The sequence below is a fragment of the Lathyrus oleraceus genome, chromosome 5 (genome assembly GCF_024323335.1).
Source record: "Lathyrus oleraceus cultivar Zhongwan6 chromosome 5, CAAS_Psat_ZW6_1.0, whole genome shotgun sequence".
Classification (NCBI taxonomy): domain Eukaryota; kingdom Viridiplantae; phylum Streptophyta; class Magnoliopsida; order Fabales; family Fabaceae; genus Lathyrus; species Lathyrus oleraceus.
In genome coordinates this window covers 453,629,674-453,652,039 of record NC_066583.1, presented here as the reverse complement: position 1 = coordinate 453,652,039, position 22,366 = coordinate 453,629,674, and positions in this window count along the sequence as shown.

The following is a 22,366-nucleotide window of genomic DNA, read 5'->3' as shown; positions in this document are numbered from 1 at the left end:
TGTTTATAAGAAAATGGACAAGATGAAGGATCAGTTTCTTGAGCTGCACAAGAAATTGAAGACGTTGAGAGGTAAGGACTTGTTTGGGAAAAGTGCTGTTGAGTTATGTCTGGTGCCGAATGTGAAGATTCCGGTGAATTTCAAAGTGCTTGACATTGAAAAATACAAAGGGAACACCTATCTGCTCAGTCATCTAGTGATATATGCTCGCAAGATATCTACCCAAACTGACAACGATCAACTATTGATCCACTACTTCCAAGACAGTTTGACCGGTGCTGCACTCCGTTGGTATATGGGGTTGGACAGTGCAAGCATTCTCACTTTACCCATCTTTGGTTCTCAAGAACCTACTCCAACCAAGAAACCCGCCACAAATTCTAGAACCACATCAATGGTGGTACAAGCCTGAACTCCATTGTTCTTTTCACCAAGGAGCACACGGGCATGACATAGAGAATTGTTATTCGCTCAAGTATGAGGTTCAGAAGCTAATAAAGAGCGTTTATGTGCTTTGAGCAAGAAGAATGAAGAGTTGCAACTGGAGTCTAAGGACAATGATTCACTTATTGAGCTAGTTGAAGACTGAGTGACAAAGAGACAGAGAGAGCCGGAGGTTTCATCCTCTAGCATGCCTCAGCCTTTCGTTGCTTGGAAGAAGATTGTTGATCAGTTTGTCCTCGAGAAGACTCAGAAGAAGGCTTCTTTTGAGACCGAGATTCGATGCATTCGAAGGAAGTACGCGCCTTCAGCTAGATCTTCTGACGTTGATAGGGATCCTTAGGATGACTAGTCTCCTTTTCTCTTGTATTTTTCATTTGGTTTCTAAAATTGTACTCAGTGTAATCCTTCTAATTATATAAATAAAAAGAGATTTTCACATCAAATTGTTTCAATTGTTGTTAAGTACATATATATATTTATAAATGATATAGTAAGTTCCTTGAAAATAAAAATAAACAAACAAGCATTGCATTTCATGCACCATTTGCATAGGCAGGTTTCTCTTTCGCCAGATGTCTCATCCATACAACACTCACGCGAATCACTTGAGAATCATGGAACATCTTGAGCAAGAGAATAGAGAGTTGAAGGATGAAATCTCTCGACTGACTACCATGATGGAGTCAGTGTTGGCTGCTCAGAGTCAATCTTCTCCAACACCCGTAACTCCTCCTCCTCAGAGGACTGTTATTTCAGAGGTGGCTACCACTACCATGCCTGCTGCTACCGCTCACTTTGCGCCTGCTATGCCTTCCGAATTCCCATGGGGAATGCCGTCGAACTTCATGCCTGAAGGCTTTGCGCCTACCTTTGCTTCTATGCCGGCATCTAGCTCGGTCATGTCTGTGCCACCTCCCGTTGTGCATACCTTACCTCGTGTAGAGGACACCATTTATCATTCCAAGCCGTCTGAGGGTCCGGATGTTTATGAGAAAATGGACTAGATGAAGGATCAGTTTCTTGAGCTGCACAAGAAATTGAAGACGTTGAGAGGTAAGGACTTGTTTGGGAAAAGTGCTGCTGAGTTATGTCTGGTGCCGAATGTGAAGATTCTGGTGAATTTCAAAGTGCTTGACATTGAAAAATACAAAGGGAACACCTATCCGCTCAGTCATCTAGTGATATATGCTCGCAAGATGTCTACCCAAACTGACAACGATCAACTATTGATCCACTACTTCCAAGACAGTTTGACCGGTGCTGCGCTCCGTTGGTATATGGGGTTGGACAGTGCAAGCATTCGCACTTTAACCGACTTGCGAGAAGCTTTTGTCAAGAAGTATAAGTACAACGTGGATATGGCGCCTGATAGAGACCAATTGAGGTCTATGTCTCAGAAAGATAAAGAGACATTCAATGAGTACGCGCAGAGGTGGAGAGAATTGGTTGCTCATATCACTTCTCCTTTAGAGAAGAAAGAAATGACAAAAATATTTTTGAAGACCCTCAGTTCATTCTATTATGAACATATGATTGCTAGTTCCCCTAGTGACTTTACCGAATTGGTAAACATGGGGATGAGGCTTGAGGAAGGTGTCCGTGAAGGACGTTTGTCAAAGGAGGAAGCATCATCAAGTAAGAGAAATGGCATCAATTTTGGGAAGAAGAAAGATAGAGAGGCTAATGCAATTTCCAGTGAGAGGCAGATGAGGCCTCAGATCAGAAAGAATCAACCATCCCGTCAACACCATCAGTAAGTATCTTCAGTCATTCTTGTATTCTCGAATAATCAAGCAACAACAATTCAGCAACAACAACAACGTCAACAATAACAACCACAACAACGCACAAACGCTTACAACAACAAAAATACCAACAATCACCATCAACAAAATTTCGAGAGGAAGAAGGTCTCTTTTGACGCGATTCGTATGACTTATGCAGAGCTTTACCCATCTTTGGTTCTCAAGAGCCTACTCCAGCCAAGAAACCTGCCACAAATTCCAGAACCACATCCATGGTGGTACAAGCCTGAACTCCGTTGTGCTTTTCACCAAGGAGCACCCGGACATGACATAGAGAATTGCTATCCGCTCAAGTATGAGGTTCAGAAGCTAATAAAGAGTGGAATGGTGTCCTTCGAGGACCGTGCGCTAAACGTGAAAGCAAGTTCGTTGCTCGCTCATGGGAATTCTTCTGTTAACATGGTGGATGGTTATCCTGGGGAGTTTAAAGTGTTTGATGTTCGTTTCATCGAGAGGTCCTTGGTGATGATGAACAACGACATTTGTATGGTGAGTGATTGTAAGCATGACCATGATGGTTGTGCTATTTGCAGTGTCAACCCGAGAGGCTGTGAGGTTGTGAAAAGGGACATCCAATGGTTGATGGATGAAGGCATGATTCAGACTGTTCAAATCTCGTCATATATACGACAATGTAAATGTCATAGTGCCTGTTTTCAAGAATCCTGAGAGATTAGTCATTCAGTACGACAGCAATAACAGTAACAGTGTCAGCAACAGATCGGTATCACCGTTGGCGGGTCTAGTCTCGTATGCATCCGATAAAATTGTTCAGTATCAGTACAATACAACAATGATGAAGGATGGTCAAGAGGTCCCATTGCCTACGACCAGCTCTGTAGTGAGCATTGCTGATGTTACCAAGGTGACCCGAAGTGGTCATGTGTTTGGGCCGGTGTTCCTAAAAGACAAAGAAGAATCAGCTGTCGGTAAGGAAGTGGAAGTGCATGATGTAGATCCAATTAGTGCTTCAAAAGGTAAGTTTGGTGAATCCAGCAATATGAAGGCTAATGATGATGATGAGGTACTTCGTCTGATCATGAAGAGTGAGTTCAATGTGGTGGAGCAGCTGCTCCAAACCCCCTAAAAAATTTCAATATTCTCTCTGCTTATGAATTCAGAAGTGCACAGAGAAGCACTGCAAATAGTTCTAGAGCAAGCGTTTGTGGAACATGATGTTATGGAGGATCAATTCAATCATATTGTGGCTAACATCACTTCCTGCAACAATCTCAGTTTCTGTGATAAAGAACTCTCTGAGGAGGGTAGAAATCATAACTTAGCTTTGCATATCTCTATGAATTGCAAAGACGATGCTTTGTCTAATGTGCTTGTTGACACTGGGTCATCACGGAATGTGCTGCCAAAGTCAACTCTTTCGAAGCTATCATATCAAGGAGCGCCCATGAGGTATAACGGTGTAATTGTCAAAGCCTTTGACGGTTCACGCAAAACAGTGATAGGTGAAGTGGACCTTCCAGTGAACATAGGTCCGAGTGATTTTCATATTACTTTTCAAGTAATGGATATCCCCCCGGCCTACAGTTGTATGTTGGGAAGGCCATGGATCCATGAGGCAGGAGTTGTTACCTCCATATTGCATTAGAAGCTCAAATTTGTCAAGAATGGGAAGCTTGTTATTGTTGCCGGGGAAAAGGCGTTGTTGGTTAGCCACCTGTCATCTTTCTGTTACGTTGAAGCTGAGGATGAGGGTGGAACCCTGTTCCAAGCCTTATCTATTGCTGCTGAAAAGAGAGTTGGGGCACCTATGTCCTCATTGAAAGATGCAAGGAAGATTGTTGAAGAAGACAATGTTGATCAGTGGGGGCGCATGGTAGAGGTCTCCGATAACAAAGGTAGAACCGGTTTGGGCTTTCAGCGAGGTTCATCAACTGCAAGGTGTCAGGATATGCAACTTAGCTTCCATAGCAGAGGGTTAATTCATGGAAATGAACAACACTTAGCTATTGTGCTAGATAATAACGAAGAGGAAAACTGCACCAATTTTGTGACGCATGGAAAGGCTTGCAAAAATTGGACTGCTGTTGATATTCCTGTTATTTTGCATCAATGTAAGTAATTGCTTTTATATGTTTTAAAAAACCCTTCTCCTATGCCTAAGGGATAAGTGAACATTGTTTGGGCATTTTGAAATTGATCATTAATAAAATTAATTCTATTCATCCACGTCTATGATCTTTTTTTTTTACTTTTTGTTTTATTCTGAAAATGGTAATCACAAAAAACATAAATAAACAATATAAATTGTTCATCTGCATAATATTTGGTCACAAATTCACTTCTCTAAAATCAAAATATCAAATCATTATGCAGGTTGGTTTCTAACCCCATTGAATACAATGATCCTTCTCCTTCTCCAAATTTTGAGTTCCCTGTGTTTGAGGCCTAGGAGGAAAGTGATGAAGAAGTGAGTCAAGAATTATCTCGTCTTCTTGAGCATGATGAAAAGACCATTCAGTCGTTCAAAGAGCAGATTGTGTTAGTCAACTTGGTTTCCGACGATGATGTGAAGGAAGTCAAGATTGGGTCTCGACTGTGTCCAGATGTTAAGAATGGGTTGGTTGATCTTCTTTGAGAGTATTCAGATGTGTTTGCTTGGTCCTATCAAGACATGCCTGGTTTGGATTCTGAGATTGTGGAGCATAGATTGTCGTTGAAGCCAGAATGCCCGCCAGTCAAGCAGAAGTTAAGGAGAACACATCCTGATATGGCCGTGAAGATTAAAGAAGAAGTGCAGAAGTAGATTGATGCTAGTTTCCTTATGACCATAGAGTATCCGTAATGGGTGGCCAATATTGTGCCCGTGCCGAAGAAAGATGGAAAAGTCTGCATGTGTGTTCATTACCGAGATTTGAATAATGTCCGTCCGAGAGATGATTTCCCTCTGCCACACATTAATATGTTGGTAGACAACACTGCTAACTTCAAAGTCTTTTCGTTTATGGATGAATTTTCTGGATATAATCAGATAAAGATGGCACCCGAAGATATGGAGAAGACCACATTCATTACACCTTGGGGAACATTATGTTATAGAGTGATGCCTTTCGGTTTAAAGAATACTGATGCAACTTACCAAAGAGGAATGATTACTCTTTTTCATGGTATGATGCATAAAGAGATTGAAGTTTATGTCGATGACATGATTGCTAAATCAATTGATGAAGAGGAACATGTTGAGCATTTGTTGAAGTTATTCCAGCGTTTGAGGAAGTATAAACTCCACTTGAATCCCAATAAGTGTACTTTTGGTGTCTGTTCTGGTAAGTTGTTGGGCTTTATTGTCAGCAAGAAGGGTATTGAAGTTGATCCTACCAAGGTCTAAGCAATACAAGAGATGCTTGCGCCCAAAACTGAGAAGCAAGTCAGAGGTTTTCTTGGTCGCTTGAATTATATCTCCAGATTCATTTCACACATGACTGCCACATGTGTGCCTATATTCAAGCTTCTTTGGAAAGAATAGTCTTGTGATTGGACCTAAGACTACCAAAAAGCTTTTGATAGTATCAAAGAGTATCTACTTGAACCACCGATTTTGTCTCTACGTGTTGAAGGAAGACCGTTGATTGTGTATTTGACTGTGCTTGAAGATAGTATGGTTTGTGTTCTTGGTCAGCAAGATGAGACTAGAAAGAAAGAATTCGTGATTTACTACCTCAGTAAGAAGTTCACCGAATGTGAGACTCGGTATTCTATGCTAGAAAAGACTTGTTGTGCATTGGCTTGGGCTGCTAAGCGTCTGCGGCAATATATGTTGAATCATACCACTTGGTTGGTATCCAAAATGGATCCAATCAAGTATATATTTGAGAAGCCTGCTTTAACTGGGAGAATTGCCCGTTGGCAGATGTCGTTATCAGAGTATAATATTGAATACCAATCTCAGAAAGCAATCAAAGGTAGTACTTTGGCTGACCATTTGGCTCTCCAACCAATTGAAGATTACCAGTCAGGGAAGTATGATTTTCCTGATGAAAAGATCCTGTACTTGAAAATGAAATATTGTGATGAATTATTGCTTGAAGAAGGGCCAAAACCTGGTTCCTGTTGGGGCATGGTATTTGATGGAGCTGTTAATCGTTATGGTAATGGCATTGGGGCGGTGATTATTACTCCTCAAGGTGACTCATCGATACAACACTCACGCCAATCAGGTGAGAATCATGGAATATCTTAAGCAAGAGAATAGAGAGTTGAAGGATGAAATCGCTCGACTGACTGCCATGATGGAGTCAGTGTTGGCTGCTCAGAGTCAATCTTCTCCAACACCTACAACTCCTCCTCCTCAGAGGACTGTTATTTCAGAGGTGGCTACCACTTTGCGCCTGCTATGCCTTCCGGATTCCCGTGGGGAATGTCGTCGAACTTCATGCTTGAAGGTTTTGCGCCTACCTTTGCTTCTATGCCGGCATCTAGCCTGGTCATGTCTGTTCCCCCTCCCGTTGTGCATACCTTACCTCGTGTAGAGGACACCATTTATCATTCCAAGTCGTCTGAGGGGCTGGATGTTTATAAGAAAATGGACAAGATGAAGGATCAATTTCTTGAGCTGCACAAGAAATTGAAGACGTTGAGAGGTAAGGACTTGTTTGGGAAAAGTGTTGTTGACTTATGTCTGGTGCCGAATGTGAAGATTCCGGTGAATTTCAAAGTGCTTGACATTGAAAAATACAAAGGGAACACCTATCTGCTCAGTCATCTAGTGATATATGCTCGCAAGATATCTACCCAAACTGACAACGATCAACTATTGATCCACTACTTCCAAGACAGTTTGACCGGTGCTGCACTCCGTTGGTATATGGGGTTGGACAGTGCAAGCATTCTCACTTTAACCGACTTGGGAGAAGCTTTTGTGAAGAAGTATAAGTACAACGTGGATATGGCGCTTGATTGAGACCAGTTGAGGTGTATGACTCAGAAAGATAAAGAGACATTCAAAAAGCACGCGCAGAGGTGGAGAGAATTGGTTGCTCATATCACTCCTCCTTTAGAGGAGAAAGAAATGACAAAAATATTTTTGAAGACCCTTAGTTCATTTTATTATGAACATATGATTGCTAGTGCCCCTAGTGACTTTACCGAAAAGGTAAACATGGGGATGAGGCTTTAGGAAGGTGTCCGTGAAGGACGTTTGTCAAAGGAGGAAGCATCATCAAGTAAGAGATATGGCATCAATTTTGGGAAGAAGAAAGATAGCGAGGCTAATGCAATTTCCAATGGGAGGCAGATGAGGCCTCAGATCAGAAAGAATCAACCATCCCATCAACCTCATCAGCAAGAATCTTCAGTCACTCTTGTATTCTCAAATAATCAAGCAACACCAATTCGGCAACAACAACAACGTCAACAATAACAACCACAACAACGCATAAACACTTACAACAACAACAATACCAACAATCACCATCAACAAAATTTCGAGAGGAAGAAGGTCTCTTTTGACCCGATTCGTATGACTTATGCAGAGCTTTACCCATCTTTGGTTCTCAAGAACCTACTCCAACCAAGAAACCCGCCACAAATTCCAGAACCACATCAATGGTGGTACAAGCCTGAACTCCATTGTTCTTTTCACCAAGGAGCACACGGGCATGACATAGAGAATTGTTATTCGCTCAAGTATGAGGTTCAGAAGCTAATAAAGAGTGGAATGGTGTCCTTCGAGGACCGTGCGCTAAACGTGAAAGCAAATTCGTTGCTCACTCATGGGAATTCTTCTGTTAACATGGTGGATGGTTGACCTGGGGAGTTTAAAGTGTTTGATGTTCGTTTCATCGAGAGGTCCTTGGTGACGATGCACAAGGACATTTGTATGGTGAGTAATTGTGAGCATGACCATGATGGTTGTGCTATTTGCAGTGTCAACCCGAGAGGCTGTGAGGTTGTGAAAAGGGACATCCAGCGGTTGATGGATGAAGACATGATTCAGATTGTTCAAATCCCGTCATATATACAATAATGTAAATGTCATAGTGCATGTTTTCAAGAATCCTGAGAGATTAGTCATTCAGTACGACAACAATAACAGTAACAGTGTCAGCAACAGATCGGTATCACCGTTGGCGGGTCGAGTCCCGTATGCATCCGATAAAGTTGTTCCGTATCAGTACAATGCAACAATGATGAAGGATGGTCAAGAGGTCCCATTGCCTACGACCAGCTCTGTAGTGAGCATTGCTGATGTTACCAAGGTGACCCGAATTCGTCGTGTGTTTGGGTCGGTGTTCCTAAAAGACAAAGAAGAATCAGTTGTCGGTAAGGAAGTGGAAGTGCCTGATGTAGATCCGATTAGTGCTTCAAAAGGTAAGTCTGGTGAATCCAGAAATTTGAAGGCTAATGATGATGATGAGGTACTTCGTCTGATCATGAAGAGTGAGTTCAATATGGTGGAGCAGCTGCTCCAAACCCCCTAAAAAATTTCAGTATTGTCTTTGCTTATGAATTCAAAAATGCACAGAGAAGCACTGCAAAGAGTTCTAGAGAAAGCGTTTGTGGAACATGATGTTACGGTGGATCAATTCAATCATATTGTGGCTAACATCACTTCCTGCAACAATCTCAGTTTCTGTGATGAAGAACTCCATGAGGAGGGTAGAAATCATAACTTGGCTTTGCATATCTCTATGAATTACAAAGACGATGCTTTGTCCAATGTGCCTGTTGACACTGGGTCATAACTGAATGTGCTGCCAAAGTCAACTCTTTCAAAGTTATCATATCAAGGAGCGCCCATGAGGTATAACGGTGTAATTGTCAAAGCCTTTGATGGTTCACACAAAACAATGAAAGGTGAAGTGGACCTTCCAGTGAACATAGGTTCGAGTGATTTTCATATTACTTTTCAAGTAATGGATATCCACCCGGCCTACAGTTGTATGTTGGGAAGGCCATGGATCCATGAGGCGGGAGTTGCTACCTCCACATTGCATCAGAAGCTCAAATTTGTCAAGAATGGGAAGCTTGTTATTGTTGGCGGGGAAAAGGCGTTGTTGGTTAGCCACCTTTCATCTTTCTGTTACGTTGAAGTTGAGGATGAGGTTAGAACCCTGTTCCAAGCCTTATCTATTGCTGCTGAAAAGAGAGTTGGGGCACCTATGTCCTCATTGAAAGATGCAAGGAAGATTGTTGAAGAAGACAATGTTGATCAGTGGGGGCGCATGGTAGAGGTCTCCGACAACAAAGGTAGAACCGGTTTGGGCTTTCAGCGAGGTTCATCAACTGCAAGGTCTGAGGATATGCAACTTAGATTACGTTGGAGGGTTCATTCATGGCAATGAACAACACTTAGCTATTGTGCTAGAGGATAACGAAGAGGAAGACTACACCAATTTTGGGACGCATGGAAAGGCTTGCAAAAATTGGACTACTGTTGTTCCTGTTATTTTGCATCAATGTAAGTAATTGCTTTTATATGTTTTAAAAAACCCTTCTCCTATGCCTAAGGGATATGTGAACATTGTTTGGGCATTTTGAAATTGATCATTAATAAAATTAATTCTATTCATCCACGTCTATGATCTTTTGTTTTTACTTTTTGCTTTATTCTGAAAATGGTAATCACAAAAACATAAATAAACAATATAAATTGTTCATCTGCATAATCTTTGGTCACAAATTCACTTCTCTAAAATCAAAATATCAAATCATTATGCAGGTTGGTTTCTAACCCCATTGAATACAATGATCTTTCTCCTTCTCCAAATTTTGAGTTCCCTGTGTTTGAGGCCTAGGAGGAAAGTGATGAAGAAGTGAGTCAAGAATTATCTTGTCTTCTTGAGCATGATGAAAAGACCATTCATTCGTTCAAAGAGCAGATTGAGTTAGTCAACTTGGTTTCCGACGATGATGTGAAGGAAGTCAAGATTGGGTCTCGACTGTGTCCAGATGTTAAGAATGGGTTGGTTGATCTTCTTTGAGAGTATTCAGATGTGTTTGCTTGGTCCTATCAAGACATGCCTGGTTTGGATTCTGAGATTGTGGAGCATAGATTGTCATTGAAGCCAGAGTGCCCGCCAGTCAAGCAGAAGTTAAGGAGAACACATCCTGATATGGCTGTGAAGATTAAAGAAGAAATGCAGAAGCAGATTCATGCCAGTTTCCTTGTGTCCGCTGAGTATCCGTAATGGGTGGCCAATATTGTGCCCATGCCGAAGAAAGATGGAAAAGTCTGCATGTGTGTTGATTACCGAGATTTGAATAAAGCCAGTCCGAAAGATGATTTCCCTCTGCCACACATTGATATGTTGGTAGACAACACTGCTAAATTCAAAGTCTTTTCGTTTCTGGATGAATTTTCTGGATATAATCAGTTAAAGATAGCACCCGAAGATATGGAGAAGACCATATTCATTACACCTTGGGGAACATTCTGTTATAGAGTGATGCCTTTCGGTTTAAAGAATACTGATGCAACTTACCAAAGAGGAATGATTACTCTTTTTCATGATATGATGCATAAAGAGATTGAAGTTTATGTCAATGACATGATTGCTAAATAAATTGATAAAGAGGAACATGTTAAGCATTTGTTGAAGCTATTCCAGCGTTTGAGGAAGTATAAACTCCATTTAAATCCCAATAAGTGTACTTTTGGTGTCTGTTCTGGTAAGTTGTTGGGCTTTATTGTCAGCAAGAAGGGTATTGAAGTTGATCCTACCATGGTCTAAGCAATACAAGAGATGCTTGCGCCCAAAACTGAGAAGCAAGTCAGAGGTTTTCTTGGTCGCTTGAATTATATCTCCAGATTCATTTCACACATGACTGCCACATGTGCGCCTATATTCAAGCTTCTTCGGAAAGATCAATCTTGTGGTTGGACCTAAGACTGCCAAAAAGCTTTTGATAGTATCAAAGAGTATCTGCTTGAACCCCCGATTTTGTCTCCACCTGTTGAAGGAAGACCGTTGATTATGTATTTGACTGTGCTTGAAGATAGTATGGGTTGTGTTCTTGGTCTGCAAGATGAGACTAGAAAGAAAGAATTCGCGATTTAGTACCTCAGTAAGAAGTTCACCGACTGTGAGACTCGGTATTCTATGGTAGAAAAGACTTGTTGCGCATTGGCTTGGGCTGCTAAGCGTCTGCGACAATATATGTTGAATCATACCACTTAGTTGATATCCAAAATGGATCCAATCAAGTATATATTTGAGAAGCCTGCTTTAACTGGGAGAATTGCGCGTTGACAGATGTTGTTATCAGAGTATGATATTAAATACCGATCTCAGAAAGCAATCAAAGGTAGTATCTTGGCTGACCATTTAGCTCTCCAACCAATTGAAGATTACCAGTCAGTGCAGTATGATTTTCCTGATAAAAAGATCCTGTACTTGAAAATGAAAGATTGTGATGAACCATTGCTTGAAGAAGGGCCAGAACCTGGTTCCTGTTGGGGCATGGTATTTGATGGAGCTGTTAATCATTATGGTAATGGCATTGGGGCGGTGATTATTACTCCTCAAGGCACGTATTTTCTATTTACATTTAGATTGACTTTCAAGTGTACAAACAGTATGGCAGAATATGAAGCTTGAATTATGGGGCTCGAAGAGGCCACTTATCTCAGAATCAAGTATTTAGATGTCTTCGGAGATTCTGCCTTGGTTGTAAATCAGATCAAAGGTGAATGGGAGATGAATCATCTCGGTTTAATACCATATAGAGATTATACGAGGAGGATTTCAACTTTCTTTACTAAATTTTAGTTTCATCATATCCCTCGAGATGAAAACCGGATTGCGGATGCTCTTGCAACGTTGGCTTCAATGATTGTAGTGAAGTATTGGAATGAAGTTCCCAATTTGACCATGATGCATCTTGATAGACCAACTCATGTGTTTGTTGTCGAAGAGGTCAAAGATGAGAAGTCGTGGTATCATGACATTAAATGTTTCCTTCAAAGTCAGATTTACCCATCTGGGGCATCTTTGAAAGATAAGAAGACTTTGAGAAGACTAGTAGGAAATTTCTAATTGAATGGTGATGTACTATACAAGAGAAACTTCGACAGGGTTCTGCTCAGATGCATGGATAGACACGAAGCAGAATTGTTGATGACTGAAGTGCATGAAGGTTCCTTTGGTACTCATTCTAATGGACATACAATGGCAAAGAAGATATTGCGAGCAGGTTACTATTGGCTGACAATGGAATCTGATTGTTGCAAGTTTGTGAAGAAATACCACATGTGTCAAATATATGCGGATAAGATTCATGTTCGTCCGACACTATTGAACGTCATTTCCTCCCCATGGCCCTTCTCCATGTGGGGAATCGATATGATTGGGATGATTGAGCCCAAAGCTTCGAATGGATATCGTTTCATTCTGGTGGCAATTGACTACTTCACAAAATGGTTGAAACGGCATCGTATGCGAATGTAACCAAGCAAGTTGTTGTAAGGTTTATCAAGAATCAAATTATATGCCATTATGGTGTGCCAAGTAAGATCATTACTGATAATGGATTAAGAACAACAATATGATGGAAGCTCTTTGCAAGGACTTCAAGATTGCACACCATAATTCTTCTCCCTACATACCCAAGATGAATGGGGTTGTTGAAGCTGCGAATAAAAACATCAAGAAGATTATTCAGAAGATGGTTGTGACATATAAAGATTGGCATGAGATGCTCCCATTTTCTTTTCACGGGTATCGTACATCCATTCGCACTTCAACAGGGGCGGCCCCTTTCTCTCTTGTATATTGTATGCAAGCAATGCTCCCTGTAGAGGTAGAGATCCCTTCGCTGCGTGTGCTCATGAAAGCCAAGTTGACTGAGGCTGAATGGTGTCAGACCAGGTTTGATCAGCTGAATTTGATTGAAGAGAAGAGATTAACTGCCATGTGTCATGGTAGTTATTTCAGCAAAGGATGAAGAGAGCTTTTGATTGTGAGCAAATTCTTTACTTTGAATAAGTTTTGAATGATAGAAAATTGTGTGATCATTGTCTAATTGGTGGTTGTGCATTATTTTACATGATTCATTTGTGTTTTTAGCCTATACTATTGTTTCATGTCTATACGTAAAGATCCACATTGATACATATCTTAAAAGAACTCATAAAAACTATTTTGTGTCAGTATGTATCAATACATGTTCATATGCATCGATCCATAAATTTGTTGTAAATCACAAAACGTTTTTGCTTCAGTATGTATCAATCCATACGAGTCTTGTATCGATACATAGTCAGTTAAAATGCTCTATGTATCGATCCATATGAGTCTTGTATCGATACATGCTTAGTTAAAATGCTCTATGTATCGATATATACGAGCTTGGCATCGATACATGCTTACATTAATTCTCTAAAATTAATCAAGTTATAGTATGCATCGATGCATAACCTTTTGTATCAATGCATAAGTCTATTTTGTCTACTAACAGCTGTCGCATTACGCGAAAAACCGGCGGGAAAACAAAACAACAGAGCCGCCACCGTGCGTTATTTATCCCAAAAGAGGGAAATGAAACGCTCAAAGTAAACCTGGAAAAGACATGGTCTCGCGACCAAAGAGAGTTGGGATCGGGAGTCGGTTATGCGAAGGGAAGGTATTAGCACCCCTACGCATCCGTCGTACTCGACGGGATCCACGCACAAAAGGAAGGATAAGGTTGCTAAAAACAGCTCAAACATCAAACACTGGCTGAAAGGAGACACAGAAAACAAAAGAAACTAACTCGGCAGGATATCGCATCCTGGGCCTACGTAGTCTGTCAGGTACAGACATCAGAGCCGACCTAGTTCGGGACAGAGGAAACGTGCTCGCTAGGATATCGCATCCTATGCATACGTATCTTCTCGGACTAAAGAAGAATCAGAGCACTCGTAGCTCGGCTAACGCACGCCAAACAAACACACAGGAAATCGACTGCCAATCGCTGGACTTATGTCAAACTCCACACAAGCAGGCAAACAGGGAAACCGAATGCCAATCGCTGGACTTACATGAGACTCCGAACCAACAAACACACACTGGAACTGCCAATCGCTGGACTTACGTCAGACTCCAACAAAGAAACTGGAAACCGAATGCCAATCGCTGGACTTACATCGGACTCCAACCAGAAAAGGAGAAACAACTCACACAAACAAAACAAAAGGGCGCCCGGAGAGATCAGCTCATCTCCTGCCTACGTACCTCATCTGGTACGAGGATCAGGGCGACGTAGTTCCCCTAAACCGGGAAAGAACTTGCCTAACCAGATACAAAGGGAGACACAAACTACTAGGGAGACTACGACTCGAGCCTAGAAGTTGTCATGCATCATAGCCCTATGTTAAGGTTTCTACCTAACTTGCACAGGAAGCAAGCTAACCTAAACATGACTTGCACAGGAAGCAAGCCAAACTAATCCTAACTTGCACAGGAAGCAAGCTAAACTAAAAAAAGCACAAACACACAAGCACAAATAGCACACACTATATGCAATCAGTTGGCTCAATCAAGGTTAGGTTTTAGTCGAGGGGACATATCAACCTCGACAAACAAACCACTGTAACAGGGTGATGTTAGCTCTTAACCCTAACATTGCGAGTTAGGGTGAAGCAGATGAAATGGGAATTGAGGGTAAGACCTCACAGCTCTTATCCCTGGCCTGGGAGAGCTTCAGACAAATGAAAGTGTGGGAGTTCAGAAAGTAGGAACTCTTCTCCACATATGACTGACTCAACAAGGATCTTGGGTTAATATCCACAATGCATCAACACAAGGTGTGTGAGCAAGGTGGATGACACACTGAATAGCAGGAGATGGATTGCACATCTCTTTTATCTGCCAATTGCCTCATAAGAGGACTTTTCCTGCTTGGCACAAAGATAAACAAACACAAGCATTGCCTCTTAAGGAGGACTTCAGACAGGTGCCTGCCCAAGTAACAGGACAGGTCTTCCAGACTACATGAAGTCAGTGAGTTATACCTCAAATGGTTAAGCAACCAAGCAACAGCACAAAGCAAGTTCAAAATGAACTTAAGCAACTAATGTACCTGAAAACAATCCAACTCAGTCAGTACACAACTCAAAAAATCAAACAGACAATTAAATGGTCAACAGTCAACCGACATAGTCAAACAAGCCAAGCATCAATGTGCAAGGCACAAGCCCAACTCAAATGAACTAAAATCAACCTACAAAACAAGTCAAGATTAGTCAACATCAACCAAATAATCCAATTCAAGCAATGTGAATCAATCCTCTCATGGCCACATGCTTCTTATCCTGAAAACAAAGCTCAAACATAAGCACCAACCACTAGGACAAGGCCTAGGGTCAAAGAGGAGGAAATAATTCAAAACAGAACATGAAAATTAACATGAATCAACTTCAATCCAATAAGAACATCATCCAAAAAGTTCCACATCCATATCATGCACCAAAATTATTTCACAAGTCAAATAAGGCAAAGCATGCAAGTTGGAAGCTCATTGAGGCAACAGAATGAACAAATCCATATTAATTCCAAAATGGTTCAATTAATTCCAAGAAAAATCATGGCTAAACAGAACACACAACATGATCAACACACCAAAAATCAAGGCATTTGGACAAGTTTAAGCATGGTAATCAAATTCCATAAGGCAAGGCAAGCACAAACAAGCTCAACTAGGACACAATTTGCTACATCAACCTAACACAATCCTAAAATAGAATTGACAAATGAAAAAGACCTCAAACCAAAGCCACAATAAACTTCAATGTGTCTAGAAACAATGTGCAAAATTTGAAATCCATATGATACACAACCAACATTTCACAAATCATTGAAGTTCATGACTATTCAAAAATCCACAAATGGTCATCCAGAAAGAAAAATACCAAACAAATCAGAAATGAATCCAAAAATTCCACAAAAATTCATGATCAATCCTAACATGCAGAAGAAGCATCATGCAGAAAATCACATCATTGGGCATTTATTTGGCATGGAAAAGAAAATCATCAAGTTGAGCAAGCAATGGTGTGACACACATTGTTACACCTACATTAACCAGATCATATCTCAACAACCAGAAATGCTAAAAATGCAAACTCAACACCAAAAGGTCCCTAAGGATGTCTAGTTTAAGCATGCAAAGTTTCACAATCATTGGATTAAATCTCATCATTTCACAAAGAATATGGCAAGCAAGGTACAAGATAGCACACATGTGAATAACCCCTAAGCCAAAATATTTTTCAACCGTGCACAATTTATGGAAAAATAGCCAAAAAATACTAGACTTGATGAGGAATAAGATGCAAAAATTCCCATGCCATTTGGATCATTATTTATGGAGTTATGAATTTTCAAAGTGAATGAAAAATTAAAAATCATGAAATAGCATACATGAACATGGATGAGTAAAATGAACTAAAATGCAAATGGCAATATTTGGAAATGTCTCAGCGGGGAATCGAAGTGAGCGCTTATTTGAATTGAGGCACTCATAAGTGAAACGCGTCGTTTCACTAAGTCCATGTGGCAAGGCAAAACAGTCTGAACCAATCAAAACGCCACGCCAAGGCCACGTGGTTCAGTACATGGATACAAACAGAAAAACGCATGCAAACACGCCAGGCTTAGATTAAACGCGTTCTGGAAAGCAAAACCCTAAGATATTCATACAGTTCATCGTGTTCATATGCTCAAGAACACAACTGTCCAGAAATCAAAAACCAGCACACCATTGGATAGATCTTCCAACGTACATCACGGATCAAAGCTCAATTTAACCTAATTCGACCTAGGTTCAAAGATTCGAGCGAAACAAGTTTCACCTATCAAACTTATAATCACCATAACTAATTCATTACTTCATGAAAATCAATGAAACTAAGCTCAGATTAATCATCACTGAAAGATCTACAACATGCATCTATCAATTTCGTGAATCATGAGAGTCGAATTCTGACCTTTAAGGATATGCAGAAGTGAAACAGGTTGATCTGAGCCTTGCTAAGCACAAACAGTTCTTCCTCAACTCTTGTATGATGATTTGGATGAAGGCTTAATGCTCAATTGTGCTTGATATTGCTTAAATCTCCAACTGCCATTGATGGATGTGAGCTTCAACAGTCCTCAAATCTGCATGAAATCCTTCGAATCCTGCTTCAATCCAGCTCAACTATGCTTGTGGATAATGAATCACTCGAGGAAATAGCAATGTGTATGAAGAAAATTGAAGAAAAAGTTTGAGAGCACAATGTGTGAAAATTTCAGATCTGGAAATTATGAAGTGTTGATCTCATTTTCTGTTATGATTATGCTTTTATATGAGCTGCTAATCAAGTTTGTTAATCACAATTAGCCAAATGCCAAGGGATTAATGAAAACCAATGTGTTTTGCAAATTTGCCAATTCACCCTTATGTATGTAATGCAATGCTACAGTACTCGTTTTTTGGCTTGGAATGCATTCAAAAATCTGTTTAGAGGCTAATGCAAGTGATGAAATGTGAAGGCAATGCATAATTTTCAAATTTAAAAGTTCCCTCCAAAATTCAAATGAAAATGCACATATTTTTGTGATCAAAATGCATGGCTTATGATGCATGAATTGGATAGTGCATGTCAAGAGAGAAATGTTGCAAAAAGAACCACTCCATTTGGCCTTATGGTTTAAAAGTTATGCATTCTTGAAGTTCAAATTCCTTTGACCATGATTGATCCATATCTTCTCAACCACACATGAGAAATTCATGTTCTTGGACTTTTTGGAAATGGGAGAACAAGATCTTCAACTTTCATGTTGGACAGAATTTCATTTGAAACTTGCTTGATGATGTAATCTTGAGGAGAAAACCTTTCCATTTTTGGCAATTTCAAATTACAGGTCACTTACTATTTTTGGAAACTTTTCATCTGACCTCAAATTCTTCATTGTTGATGTTTGAAATGTCAAATGAGACTTGTATGGACATGAATGAGGCCTCTCTAACCATCTCCCACCTTCAAATCCATGGTTGAATTGACAGTTGACTTTGGTTGACTTTCTAGGGTTTCAGATGAATTGCATCTTGACTGATGACCTCTGAACATCCAACCTTTGGCCAAACCACTTCAACATGATCCTTGAATCATATGAACTCCTTGAACCAACCCTAGGGCTTTGCTTCCATAGGATATGCACTTGCTTGCTTGCACAACTGGATCTCCAGACCAGTCTTGACTGATGACTTGTACTAGGCAATGGACAATGCAATGCTATGCAGTGGACAATGCAATGCTAATGACCTAAACATGAAAATGTATATACAAAATGGGAGGTGTAATGGGAACCCGAATGGATGAGAGCAATGGTTGTCAGACCTTCAGGGTAAACAGGGATTGAATACCAAAGAACCGTAGAAATTTGCACTCTGCGGGGATCCAAGAAAGGAAAGTTCGCCAATAGCAACTTCAACTGGATCTGATATTTATCACTGGGGATTTTGATTTTTTTTTCTTTCTCTCAAGGGTACAGTCGCATCCAGACATCGAAAGACGATGAATGGGAATAAAAATCACAGCTAGACGTCAATGGACGACCAGGAAAAACTCGACGTTTATCGAAACCAACGGAGAGGTAACAGACATTAATGAATGACTGGAAAGACTCAACCAGACGTCAACGGACGAACGGGAGAAGCTCGACGTTTATCGACACCAACGGAGAAGGAGAAGCTCAATGTTTATCGACACCAACGGAGAAGGAGAAGCTCAACGTTTATCGACACCAACGGAGAAGGAGAACTCTACTGGGGAAGATACAACTAGACGTTAACGGACGAATAGGAAAAACTCACGTTTATCGAAACCAACGGAGAGGTGACTCTCTGGGGAAAGGTATCACTATACGTCAACGGATGAATAGGAAAAACTCAACGTTTATCGAAACCAACGGAGAGGTGACTCTCTGGGGAGAGAAAATATAACTCAAACAAACGTTAATGGACGATTGGGAAAAACTCCACGTTTACCAAAACCAACGGAGAGGTGACCCTACTGGGGAAGAAAGGGATACAACCAGACGTCAACGGACGAATGGGAAAAACTCAACGTTTATCAAAACCAACGGAGAGGTGAACAGACATCCATGGACAATCTGTGGGGAATACACAACTATACGTCGACGGACGAATAGAAAAAACTCATCGTTTATCGAAACCAACGGAGAGGTGAATCTTTGGGGAAGAATAAGGGTATTACGAACATCGAAGGATGATGTTTACCGGCATCCAAAGAAGACCAGACATTAACGAATGACTGGAGGCGAGACTCGATGTTTACCGACACCGAAAGAATGGTGTTTACCGACACTAAAAAAAGAGCACACGCGGGTGCTGACACGACACTTACTGGTATCCTAGGATGACATCTACACATGTCGAAACAAGGCTGACCACTTGCGGGGGATCTCACTGGGGAGTCAAACTTTCCTTTCACTGTGGGTGAGGAAACAAACCTCTGCGGGGAAATTATCAACCCTGAGTGCCTTCAGGAGCAACTGCAGCAAACGTGCCGTACAGATGTTGAACAAAGATCCGTTTCTGCCGGGGATATGGTCTGATTGGGTTTCAACGCATGAATGCATATGTTTGAATTTTTCTATGGCGTAATGCTCCATATCAAATGGAAATGCTACGCGTTTTGAGGATGCAATGATTACTATATGCCAAATGCGAAATGAGGAACTCCGGCTAGGGAGCCAAAACTGATCAGATACTCCCACTCTGTGGGGAAACTCTGCTTGAGGAGTACTCTGCGGGGAGAACACCGACTTCTCACTCATGCTGGAGAAAAAAAACTACTGCTGGGGAAAAGATCCCAATCCACTCGGGGACTCCGTTTGGGGAACAAACAAGGCAACTCGCTGGGGACGAACCAAACGACTTTGCTGAGGAAATAAACAAGGCGACTTCGCTGGGGAGAATTGCCAACAAGTAGGATAAACTCTGCTTTGGGAAACAAATGCTACTCCACAGGGGAAAACTCATCCAATCCACAGGTAGGATAAACTCTGCTGGAGATAACTTTCACCGAACCTGATCCACTTGGGGAACCTGCTGAGGAAAACCATCAACACAAACCTCTACTCGGGAGCTCTGCTTGGGGAAAGAACTTCACGACCCTGACGCGGACAAGCATCCACTCTGCTGAGGAAAAGCACAACTCTGGTGGGGAAAGAATATACCAAACCATGCTGGAGATAGACATCCACAACCTTGCTGGGGATAGGCAATTCTTAGACCCGCTGGGGAGAGAAGGCACTATCCACAGGCGTCTCTGCAGGGGAGAATAGCTCTGAAAGCTCTCATACTTGCTTGGGGAAATATCTGCTGGGGAATCGTACTCACAGATGACAACCTGCAAAACAGCACAACATACATGCCCCAAGGGTTTGCATGGACAAGATACGAGTGTCCTCAACATTCAAAAGGATTTTCAAATGTTTTATTTTTCTGCACGTTATTGTTTAGCCTTAATGTTTTTATATGCAATGTTTATCAAAAATTCGGACGTTTTTGCAAACAAAACAGTAAAATAAAACAAGAGAGTTATTTATCTGAATAACGACTTTTATTGATTGCAAATGGGCCTGAAAAGGCAAATACATCGGGAAGCAATTCCTAGAAAGAGGTAATTGCGTACAAAAGGAGAAAATCTATCCTAATGGCAATGTGAACGCGGCATCCATTATTTCCAAATCTTGTTATAACTCACAGATCATCAGTTTTCCTCCCAACTTCCTTGCTTTCTGAGAAGAATGATTGGACCGATCACATCTTTCGAGATGGCAGACGACGAAGTGCGATAAAGTACAGATAACTCAGACTGTAGTCTTCGCTTCAATCCCTCTTTTGCCTGGATCGCCCTCTCGGGTTTTCAATCCACCGGGATACCCATTTTTGCCTAAGCCGCCCTTGCGGGTTTTCGACTTACCGGGTTTACAAATTCTTTTCATTTTTATCCCTAATTTTTGCCCGAACCTTTTCTTTCTGTTTTTTGGTTCGCCGGAATGCCCTTTTTTTGCCTGGACTCTTTTATTCTTTTTGTCCAGCGGGTCAATTTATGCGAAGTATTTTTTGACTACATCTGAGTTAACAGGGGGTGGAAAATCTTCACCATCCATAGTTGTAAGCATCAAGGCTCCACCGGAGAAAACCTTCTTCACAACATATGGACCTTCATAATTAGGAGTCCACTTGCCCCTGTTATCTGTACCGGGAGGAAGGATCCTCTTCAAAACTAGATCACCAGTCTGATAGCTTCGAGGATGCACTTTCTGATCAAAGGCTCTCTTCATCCTTCTCTGATACAACTGCCCGTGGCACACAGCTGCTAGCTGTCTCTCTTCAATAAGGCTTAACTCATTAAACCTTGTTTGAATCCACTCGGCTTCGTCCAGCTTGACATCCAACAAGACTCTCAGAGAAGGGATCTCCACTTCAACGGGTAGGACAGCTTCCATACCATACACAAGGGAGTACGGGGTTGCCCCGGTCGACGTACGTACTGAGGTACGGTACCCATGCAAAGCGAAAGGCAGCATCTCATGCCAATCCTTGTACGTCACGACCATTTTCTGCACAATCTTCTTGATATTCTTATTTGCCGCCTCTACAGCACCATTCATCTTCGGTCTGTAAGGAGAAGAATTGTGATGTTCAATCTTGAAATCTCTACAAAGCTCTTTCATCATCTTGTTATTGAGATTCGAACCATTATCAGTGATGATTCTCTCGGGAACCCCATAACGACAGATGATTTCCTTCTTGATGAACCGGGCAACCACTTGTTTGGTAACATTGGCATAAGAAGCTGCTTCCACCCATTTGGTGAAGTAATCAATCGCAACCACGATGAAGCGATGTCCATTCAAAGCAATAGGCTCAATCTTCCCAATCATATCAATGCCCCACTTGGCAAACGGCCAAGGCGAATTCATGACATTCAGAGGGCTTGGTGGTACATGCACCTTATCAGCATAAATTTGACACTTATGGCACTTCCGGGCGTATTTGAAACAATCGGATTCCATAGTCATCCAGTAATAACCGGCTCTCAACAATTTCTTAGACATTGCATGACCACCAGCATGGGTACCAAACGAACCCTCGTGCACTTC